Genomic DNA, 12,210 nt, shown 5'->3' with positions numbered 1-12,210 from the left:
CTCTCTCTGAAAGAATCATAGGTGCACAGGATCGAACAACTCCTTAAGCTGGATGAAAGGAGACTACACAATGCATGGATAGCCGAGATTGTGTAGAAAAGGAGAAAGTTACAGTGGACAAGAACATGAAATTCAAGATCTTTGAAGAAGGAGATGCAGTCTTGTTGTTCTCATAAAGTATGGGACTCCACCTAGGAAATTTAAAAATGAGATGGACGGGCCCATTCAGAATTTTCAGAAAAATGGGAACAAGAACATTTGAGCTGGCAAGTCTGGCTAGAGAAAGTCTAAGGAAACTGGTGAATGGGTACAGGGCTGAAGCCTTATTACAAAAAAATGCCAGAACTAGCAGGACAAGTATGTCGTGAAAGAAAAGTGTGTCGAGATCCAAATCCATATGTGGAGTACCTAAGGAAAGTGTGTCCAGATCCAGATCCAGATCCAGATCTGGAGAATATCCAGCAAGAAAAAGTGTGTCCAGACCCAGATTCAGATCTGGAGAATGTTCAACAAGCAGAAGCATCCAGTCAAGATCTGGAAGATGCCCCAAGAAGAAAAGTTTAAGTCCAGTCAGGATCAAAAAATTAGGACAAAATTTTGGAGAAAATAAAAATAGAAGAGAACAAAATAAAAAATTAGGATATACATATGTAAATATAATTTCGGTGTGCACATAAATTGAGAAGCCAACTGCTCGCAGCAGTGTAGAGGTGGCAGGAAAATCAAGGTTGCCACCTTGCAAAGGGTGTAAGAGGCACTCATGGGGTCAGATTATGAAAGGGATTTGGGGAAATCATGGAGATGTCAAGCAATTATGACCATACCTAGGGAAGGCATGCATCACGACAACGACTGGCTACCTCTTCATTGAAAGCCTAATTCCAAAATCACTATGCCAAAATTTCTCGCTAACCTATGCTCTAAGATCTTTTGCTTTTAAACTTTGCTTTCACCCACGCCTTCTGTTGCCAGGCTAGCGCCGACGGCCAGCCCACAAGCGGCCAGCCAGGCCAGTGCAGCCGGCGGCCAGCCACGAATTTTTATTTTTTATTTTATATATTTTATATTTTTTTGAAAAAAAAAAGAAAAAGAAAAAAATCAAACGAACACCTCTCTCCCGGCAGCCCCGGCAGCAGTGGAGGGATAATCCCGGCGAGGGATAATCGAGGGTGGTTCGAAACAGGTTCCCGCGGGGATTAATTTTTTTATAAGTTGCAGGAACCTTCCTCTCGGATAGGAGCATCCCGAAGTAGCGACGCTTGTAGAGGCTCACAACAGCACAACACAAATCAGCAGTCGACGACGACAATCGTCGCAGGCGACCGTAAGGGGGATGACTATTCTCTCTCCACCACTACTCATTTTATTAGCGTTTTTTTTATAATTTTCGAGTTCTTGCATTTTTATTTCTGCAAGAATTAAAATGTCTGCTAGGCGTAGTGTGTCCCCACCGCCTTCTACTTCTCTAGGGTTTTCAGGTCTCTTGTCCTCGATCGCGGTGGGTTTGACCCCGACCGAATTGTCAGGCCGTATACGCCCGACCATTGTTCGGTCCGGAGTGCGCTCGTCGATAAGGGAGTGATAAACTTCGTCGGGGGGAGAAATATGCTAATTACTCCATTGACGACGGGTACTTACTCTACCCTTGTACCAACTATTGGTGACTTTCGGATCCAAATTCTTAAAGAAAGTCATGATACTCCAAGTGCGGGTTATCCCGGGATTCAGAAGACCTATGCACTAGTAAAAAGATAATTTTATTGGCCTAGCTTGTTTAAGGACGTCCAGACTTTTGTGCTGAAATGCAGTAAGTGCCAGGTCAATAAACACAAACGTCTTAACGTTGGAGTCATACTCCATCTGCTGGAGATTCCTCAGGGGAAATGTGTAACGGGACCCTTTAATCTTCTTGAAGGGGATAATAAAAAACTCATAAAAATACATCAAATATTAAAACAACTACTTGAATTAAATTGAAAATTAAAACATATAACAAAACATAAGACAAGAGAAAGAAAAACATCACCATCAACACCATGCTGGGTGCAATCTCCCCCCCCTTGTACGTGGCCTTCCCCCACACGAGTATTTTTATTAGCTTTCTTGCAAAAATAGGCCATAGCCCCCAAAAATATACAAAGTGTGCTTTTAGAGAGCACGACACTCTTCCACAACAAAAATAGAGTGTCCCTAAAATTGGGGCTAGGGTAAAGCCTTTAGGCTTTATTAAATTCAACATTATAAATGTATTTTTCCCAATGTATCAAAATGGAAAAGTCAACTACTAAGGTTACTAAATATGATGCGCATATGAAACATTCTCCTCAACATTATTCATCAATCCTCGTAATCTTCTTGACTTGAAAATATAAGCCCAATTAATAATTAAATTAATCCCACAAATATTAAATAGGCACAAACCATAACCAACTCATGACTACCAGGCGTATGTACCCCAGGAATCACCCTGCCGCACAAACCTAACTACGGCCCCAAGCATACGTCATATACCACACGTATTAATATTTATAGTGGTGTCACCCATGATATTAACCTAGCCGGCATTACGCAAGAGTAACCTAGGCGTCCCCAAATTACTCAAGAGGAAAAAATAATATTTTTAAAGAGGACTTAAAATATATTCTCATAACATCCCTCTTGCTTGAGTTTGCAATTGCCCTCAATTGCAGGTTTGTTGGGTTTGAAAAGAACGAAGGATCTCAAGATAAGCTCGGAAAAATTTCTCGGGCATCCATTTTGCATCTTCTTGAGGATGGTTTTTGAATGTCAAAAGATATTTGATTAACATGGATCATAAAAGTCCCGCCTGTTGGGAATCAACTGTCCTCAGTTGTACAATCAATGAGTGGATGGCTTCATGGCACAAGTGGAGGACAAGATCATCACATCAAACAATTTCTAAAAATAAAACCAAACAAGTGAACGCATGTAAAAGGGATCTAAGTGTCCCATACCACAGAGGTACCTTCCACATACAAACACTCACGCTGGTGAAAGATAGAAGACATAGATACGTCTGGTGTAGCCATGTAAAACCAATCTAATGTCCCATACCATAGATTAATTCCACACGACACTACCTTAAGAATAGAAGTTTGAGACGGAGTAGCTAATTCCCTTTGAAACTTTCATTTTGACATAACTTTTCTCTATTCTCAAAATTAAACTACAAGGCTTATTCCAAAAATGAATTAGGTCAAATTAGAAATTCTTATCAACTTAAGATTAAAAAATAATCACTTACATTACTATCAATAACTTGATGAATTTGTGGGGATTTGTTCTTGATCTTAATCTTGTAATTGTCTAACTAAATTCAAAAATTATACGTGAGTGAGACCCCAAATGAGGGACCCTGCCCTAGAATGGAACCATGTTTTAGCTACCATAGACACTTGTGCATTCTCGGGATTTGTTTTTGATCTTAATCTTAATCTTGTAATTGTCTAACTAAATTCTCGAGATTTGTTTTTGATCTTAATCTTAATCTTGTAATTGTCTAACTAAATTCAAAAATTATAATCTTTGAATAGGTTTATAATTCTTAAATTTGTGAATCTTACTTGTAAAAAATGAAATCTAAAGGGTATCTTGATCTTAAGCTTAATCTTAAACTTGAAATCAGAACTTGAAGAAAAATAGACATCTTGCGCCTTAGTTGATAGCAAGAACTTGATATACTAGTAATGAATCTTGGCTTAGATTAAAAATACTTGAATGGAAGAAAATTGAGAGATTAGTCTTTAGTTAAATCATAATTGTAATTCTTAAATAAATCTTGTTCTTAAGGGGTTTAAATCTTGTGGTTGAATATATCTTTGACTTAGAACAATTCTTAGTCTAGAAAGAATCTTGTACTACTTGGATAGATCTTAAACTAGAACACTTGAAAATTTAGACAAAACTTTACTTGAATTGGTATAAACTTCGTAATTGTGATTGGTATACAACTTAAGCTTGGTTTCTAGTCACTTGAGAGCTATTTCTTTACTTTTCTCATCATCATTAAATTCGATGGTGAAGTAATTGATAACTTGAATCAAAGACTGGAGAAACTTGCTTGATTCTTGAATCTTCAAATTGGTCTTAATCTTCTATGAAATGTCTAGCAATCATTTTTACTTGAATTTGGGCAACTAGATCTTGAAGATAACTTTTGCTAATCTTGTCTCGATATTTCTAGTTAAGTCACGGTATCTAAAATTCTTTTCAGGAGCTAAAGTTTTCTAACTAGATCTAGAAGGAAAGAATATTCAGAAAACAGATACAAAAGCAAACAAGAAATTGTATACAATAAATTTTTTTTTAACACATACCTCCACCTTTGGTTAGTGTGTCGAGTGCGTTGACCTCTTCGGTGTCAAGCATGTCCTTTTGTGCAATTTGGTTCTTCTTTTTAGTTGGGCAAGATTTAGCATAATGTCCCTTGATCTTACACCTGAAACACTCGACAATAGACAACTTGGATACGATGTCATTGGTCGGGCTATGCATGTCAGATGCTTCCACAATTTTAACTTTCTTCTTAATATATTTGTTCATTCTAGACAGACGCCGTTCAATCTTTCTTTGAAAGTTGTCTCGATGCTCTCGTCCTTGATTCAAAAGAATATGGAGAGAATCAAGCTGTTCCTGAATAATACGATGGTGCTGCGAATATTCACCCATTTCCTGACAATTAAAAAGAATAGGAAAAATTTAAAACAAGAGAAAAGATAGGGTTTCTTATCTCATATGGAACGTCGAGCTAGATGTGAGTCCTGCCAAGTTAGCTCAATACACAAATGCATAATTTTTCAAGAAATAATCCATGTACCCTTTAAAATTAGAAAACTAGCCGTAGGTTAAAGCAACATTTTAATGATATCTTCACTAACAAGCTGTTTATATTATTCGGACTTCATGAGGATTTAGAAAACAACATTATTCACAAGAATTTGACAACTCTCAAAATTTCTCTTGAGGTAAGTGCTAAAAATCTGTAGAAGAAATCCAAACTAACTATATGTACATGAGATTCTTTTCCATAAAATATGATGGGAGTAGTCCAAAAAAAAAATTCTTTTGTAAAACATTTTATTGATCTCATTTGTAAAGCTTTAAGCTTTTAAAAAAAACTTAACAAAGCTTTATAATAAAAGCTTTTTCAAGCATTTCTCAGCCTGAAACTATTAGCTCAGCTAACCCAAATTTTGAGAAGAGGAATGAAAAATAATATTAGTGATAATATGAAGCTTTTTTTTATATTATTATTATTTTTTTAAATAAAGCTTTATCTCTATAAAGCTTTGCTAATGATTTATTCATCTACGCAGCGCCCGTGATGAAGGAGAGATTTAAAAATAAAAAATAAAAATTACAGCAATAAAAATTTATATATATATATATATATATATAATGCTGGTTTATAAAGCTTTATTAAAGCTTAATCAAGGCCTTTATAAGTTTAAACTAACAAACCTCTCCTCTTGACACTACCCGCGCAGCGCGCAAGGAGAAAAATTAAAAAAAAATCAGCGCAAGAGTAAAATTCTGCGCCTCCCTGAATTCGCAAATCTGAAAATTCCTCCCCTCCCTAAATTCGCAGCGGTCGCCGCCGTCGGGCTATATATATATATATATATATATATATATATATATATATGGCTTTTACTCATTTCTCACAAAGAGATGCGCTTTTACTAATTGAGAGAAATTAAGAAAAATCCATCACCTCCCACCCTTGATTATAGAAACTAAGCAAAGGGAATGTTTAGCAATTCTGATTATGGCTCTCCATGCTCCTCTGCTTGCTCTTTCAATCTGTACGGACAGATTAAGAAGAGGATTAGTGAAGAGGAAGGTGGTTTTATGGTTTTGAGAAACCCACAATAGATTGATGGAGATTGATTACCCAATGGTTAAAAACAAGCTTTATTTCATCCATATATAAACAAAAATCCCTAAACGTGTTCTTCTTTAATTTAAATTCAAGAAAATTACCAAAATCACCTTTGTTTTTGTCTCTTTCACCTCTTTTGACCGCCTTCAAGAAAATTAAATTACACCAAAGCTCTGATACCACTATAACGGGACCCTTTAATCGTCTTGAAGGGGATAATCAAAAACTCATAAAAATACATCAAATATTAAAACAACTACTTGAATTAAATTAAAAATTAAAACATATAGCAAAACATAAGACAAGAGAAAGAAAAACATCACCATCAACACCATGCTGGGTGCAATCTTCCCCCCCCTTGTGCGTGGCCTTCCCCCACACAAGAGTATTTTTATTAGCTTTCTTGCTAAAATAGGCCATAGCCCCCCAAAAATATACAAAGTGTGCCTTTAGAGAGCACGACACTCTTCCACAACAAAAATAGAGTGTCCCTAAAATTGGGGCTAGGGTAAAGCCTTTAGGCTTTATTAAATTCAACATTATAAATGTATTTTTCTCAATGTATCAAAATGGAAAAATCAACTACTAAGGTTACTAAATATGATGCGCATATGAAACATTCTCCTCAACATTATTCATCAATCCTTGTAATCTTCTTGACCTGAAAATATAAGCCCAATTAGTAATTAAATTAATCCCACAAATATTAAACAGGCACAAACCATAACCAACTCATGACTACCAGGCGTATGTACCCGAGGAATCACCTTGCCACACAAACCTAACTGAAATAATCATAGACGGCGGCCCCAAGCATACGTCATATACCGCACGTATTAATATTTATAGTGGTGTCACCCACGATATTAACCTAACCGGCATGACGCAAGAGTAACCTAGGCGTCCCCAAATTACTCAAGAGGGAAAAATAATATTTTTAAAGAGGACTTAAAATATATTCTCATAACAAAATGGGAAAGCATTTCCATGGATTTCATTACCGGTTTACCCAAGACGAGTCGAGGGAATGACTCGGTGTGGGTGGTAGTGGATAGGTTAACTAAAATGGCAAAGTTTATCGCCACGAAGAAAACTGTTAAAACGCCAGAGTTGGCAAAACTCTTTATTGAACATCTCTACAAGCTATATGGCCTGCCCCTCCAGATATAGTGTCGGATAGAGATAGAAAGTTCAACAGTCATTTTTGGAGGGAAGTCTTCAAAAAGTTGGATACTACTCTGAGTATGAGTACGGCAGATCATCCGGAGTCTGATGGTCAAACTGAAAGAGTTAACCAAATTCTAGAGGATATGTTGCGTTCTTATGTTAGTAAGAAGTGTTAGTAAGAAGCAATCTAATTGGGAAGATTCCAGCCGAGATCTCCGATGGTTGTAGGCCTAGAAAAGGAGAAGATTCAATCTGTCAAGGATTCCCTTGAAGATATGAATGATATGCTTAGAGCCGCACGTGAGAGTATTCGTAGCGCTCAGGATCGCGTTAAAACTTATACGGATAAAGGACGTAGAAAGGTGACCTTTGCAGAAGGTGACTTTGTATTCCTCAAGGTTCCTGCGCAGTCAGAAACCATGAAAACGGGAAAGTGTGATAAACTTTCTCCGAGATATTGTGGTTCTTTTAAAATCCTTAAGAAGATTGGGGACGTAGCATATAAACTTGAGTTACCAAAGAGTTCTCACGTCCATTCTCAAGTCCATCCTGTCTTCCATGTCAGTAAACTGAAGAAATCAGTTCACGGGTTAGAGAACGCAGTTTCTCCAGAGATTTTGGTGGACTTGATAGAGCCACCAAAGATACCACATGAACCTGAAAAGATTTTAGGGTATCGTGACAGACAAACCCGACATAAAGTGTACCAGGAGGTACTTGTTAAATGGACAGACAGGGATGAGGAGGCAGCTACTTGGGAACGCCATAATGCAATTTCCAAGAGGTTTCCCCAGTTTGTTTTCGAGGATGAAAACTCCTCTTAAGGGGGGAGTAATGTCACGTAGGCTATAACGCCTGTGACCGACGGGCAGACCGGTCGGATGGCCAAACGGGGCTTTAGCATCAACGCCTCGGCCGGAGCGCCGAGGACGTGGCCATCTGGGGTTCAGTGGGAGAGGACGCCCATGCGGAGCCATGGGCGGCCAGGCTAGTGTGGACGACAGGCCACACACTATATAGCCTGGGGAATGAGGGGCAATCCTCATTCTTCCTCTGCGGCGGCTGGGTGGTGAACCAGAGGCCGTCCCCTCCTGTGGTAACGCCCGTAGTGGTGTTACAGTAATCTAACAATGATGAAGCCTCACTCAGGGCGCAAATCGAAGAGCTAGAGGCCCTGGTGGAGGAGTTCAAAGAGTAGCAGAGGCGGGATGGGTTCACAATAAAGACCCTCTACCACTCCTGCAAGGGTGACAAGAGGAAGAGGAGGAAAAATGGTAGTCAATGAGCTGAATGTCGCTTTGACAACAACCCATACTGACCTCCAGAAGAGACAAGAGCAACTATACACCATGAGAAGGGCGCACACAGAAGAGGCGAGGAAGAGGCAGGAGCAAATGGATGCTATGAGGAGGGTGCACGCCGCCGAGGAAGTCGAAGCAAAAGATAAGATGATAGAGGACTTCCAAGGCTAGGTAAAAAGGGAAAAGGATGCAAAAGAAGATTTGCAGAGAAGGATCTAGGAGGTAAAAAGGGAAAAGGATGCAAAAGAAGATTTGCAGAGAAGGATCTAGGAGGAATTGGGCTAAAAGAGCATGGGAATCTGGAAGGGCACTACCCTTAAATGTATGCATACTTTAATCCAGTCAACCTTATAGCAGGTAGGTGCCCTGAGACCTTCCAACTGGGAGGAGATTGCAAAATTTATGAACTTGTTGGAAGTGTTGAAGACAAAAAGACAAGGCCAAGGCAGCTCTCAAGTAGGTGCATCACAACAAGAAATCAGCCCCTCCCCTGGATCCAAAGCGGTACATGGAAGCAGCGGTTTCTTATGACTCGCGGATCTGGGTGACTCCATTTGATGAGGGGCTTTAGCAGGTAGTACCCATGGTTGTAATGAAAGAAAGAGGATTAGTCAAATAAGGGGATAGAAGAGTTAGAGTGAATCTAGTCTACCTAGCTAAGATTGTAGGAGTGAGTGCATTACTATCTAGTTTGAGAGATTCATGTTGGGTCCACTCAAACCTTGAGGAGAGGAACACTATCGAATAGGGACAGAGGAGGGAGAGTTGAGTGATCAGTTCATGAGCAGAGTTCTTCTAAGGCATTGTACTATAATACTCAAGAATGGATTGGACCTTGTCTTACTGTTGCTTTCTGTCTTAGTGTTCAATCTTGTGTTTAAGTTATTCCTATCTGGATGTGGAAGACTGTTTGGAATCTGGATAGCCACAAGAACTAATTGCATTCATGCTAAATCTCCCTGCACTTAGGCAAATGGTAGCCCAACGTCCTAGCGTTGGCTTATTGCATTGGGTGTACCTGTATTAGTTGTTGCTCCTTGCATTGGGCGCAACTGCATTAGTCCTAGCATTGGCTTATTGTATTGGGAGAAGCTGCATTAGTCGTTGCTCCTTTGGAGCCGACTAGGTGGTTTGGAACCACGTAAGTGCTAGGCCCTGACCAGAGACACCAACATTATCTTTTCTCGAAGCATCTGATTTTGACTATAATAAGTGTAAATCCATCGACATCCAATGAACCACTGATGTTTCCTAATAATTATGAAAGAATAGTTCCTCAAAATGTTCGGCCAATAACCTCCTCTCTTGCAACCCATGAGTCAATAAGAGGTGCTCGAACGAAAAGACTATCATATCCTGTTTGACCCATTAAACCCAAAATCCCAGATAAGCAAATGTTGGATATCCCTCTGGCCATCTTAACATAAAATGCCATAAGAGATAACACATAGTAATGACTTGATTCCTTCTAACGGTGGATATCTCTCTGGCCATCTTTACATAACATGTTCATATGAGATAGCACATAGTAATGACCCAATTCCTTCTAACGGTGGATATCTCTCTGGCCATCTTTACATAACATGTTCATATGAGATAGCACATAGTAACGACCCAATTCCTCCAGCCCACTTCGTTACTCACATCACCCAAAAACAATCACTTTAATAAGAATCTTTGCGAGAGAAAATACAACTCTATCTCTCAGTCTTCAAAACCTTTGCTCTCTTATACTAGATGTGAGACCCCTACCCCTTTTAATTCAAAAAGATCAGCAAAGCAAAAGATCCAATGAGGTAGAGTATCTCATCCGATGAGGTAGCGCGTCACATTTGAGCCTTATACGACACACCCAACATTTGACTATTCAGATAAGTACCCCACGATTTGTCTAGTAGATTTCTTACAATGGGAAATGCATATGGGTCCCCCAAAGGGTATTATTTTCATAATTCTCACAAGTGGGTCACATCTTAGGCTCCCCTGAGCTTAATAAGATATCCCAACTCCTTGATTTATGAGGATAATGACTCTATCTGCTCCATTGAATTGATTTCAGGTTTTTTCTAATTTTCTTATTTAAAAATAAGTTTTAGTCTCAATGTTTGGAAAGTACTCGTATTTTCGGGTCCACCCTGCCACCCACTTTCTAGTGTATAATTCGTTCAACTCCTTCCAAATCTGTTGGCCAAGCTTAACCCCATCTGACCTAATGGGTTAGCCCCCCGCCCACCACCCACTTAGTCCCTAGATTCGGTGATTAACGCACAAACACCCATAATTGAATTTGCCATTTAGATTTCACTCACGCACACTTTGCACAATTTAGTTTTACACTCAAAAAATCATAACCATTCATAAACAAACAATCCTTTATAAAAAGAAATAATCATCATCTCATTAAAAAGTACTCATAGGTCTTGATCTCCATGACATACGAGAGTATGAGCCCTCAGATTGGACCAGAAATCAATGACACCCGGGAGATTTACTCAATCCCGTCATTGCCACCCCACGATATAATACCACGGGAGATCTGCTCAATCCTGATGCTAAAAAAAATATCGAGGATCTACTCACCCTGTCAGTATATAAACTAGGGCTACATGCCTCATTGATTTGTACATTAGATGATCCACATTTAGGATCAAGGTCTCAAAGGAACACCTTTGTGTGAAGTCCCCACCAACGGGCATGGCATTACACCAACCTATGGGGTACTGTAGAAGGCCACCACAGTAAACAAAAGAAAACAATACTTTTATAAATAATTCTTTCTTGTAAAAACATGCACCAATCATTAAAACAAGTCATTGTGGCATGTAAACCTTTGTAATCCGATAGATCCTTCCTCTTTCTTAAGGACTCTTGTTAGGACCATCCTTCCAAGCTACTTTGGGACACTCAAAGTCTCTTTGGGTTTTAATTTCAATCAAGGATCTAGACTTTAATGCAAAGATGGGCTTCAAATAACATTCTATTCATGTGGTTACTAATTATAGTTGAATGCCCTAAATTAGCACAAGCTGCTATTTTTAACGTTAGATGCTATCTGTAGCACTTAAATGCTATACTTAACAAGGACAATTTATTTTTAGCTTATCAACTCTAATGCAAAGATGGGTTTCAAATAACATTCTATTCATGTGGTTACTAATTATATTTGAATGCCCTAAATTAGTGCAAGATGCTATTTTAACATTAGATGCTATATATAGCACTTAAATGCTATACTTAACAAGGATAATTTATTTTTAGCTTATCAACTGTAAATTCAACATAGATAGCCATTTTTAGTTTTTCGATGCTATTTTTAACTTGAGTAGCTATTTTTAGCATATAATCTTATACTCGGCATGGGCCACTACATATACGACTTTTCACATAGGAACTGTCTCTAACTAACATAATTATTTTTAGCTTACAGTGTAATATATTAACATGCAATATACAACTAGCTATAGTGTATGAACAATCTATATGGGAATTTTCCTGCATATGAACTAGAGAAATTCCATAAGCAAAATTAATTTGGCTTGATACAAATAACTAATGATTAATTGTAAGTGCCTAATTTTTCAATTCATCACAGTGGCACATTCACAACTCTTTTCACATTAGTTTGTTGAAACCATTTAGAGGACCACTTCCTTCATATCCTACTTATGAAGAGCCACCTCTAATTGTTGACGAGTGGAAATACTTGAATATGGCACAATCATTGATCATTAACACTCTACCATATGCATGGGAAACACATACACTGAGTATATTTGGAACTTTAAGAACCATCCTGTAGAAGATGCTCGGTGTGGATGCTTTAGCGATATTTTTGCACTT

This window comes from Cibotium barometz, chromosome 4 (assembly GCF_041138505.1).
Source record: "Cibotium barometz isolate CiBa-2024 chromosome 4, ASM4113850v1, whole genome shotgun sequence".
Lineage (NCBI taxonomy): Eukaryota > Viridiplantae > Streptophyta > Polypodiopsida > Cyatheales > Cibotiaceae > Cibotium > Cibotium barometz.
Note: the sequence above shows the minus strand (reverse complement) of the source record.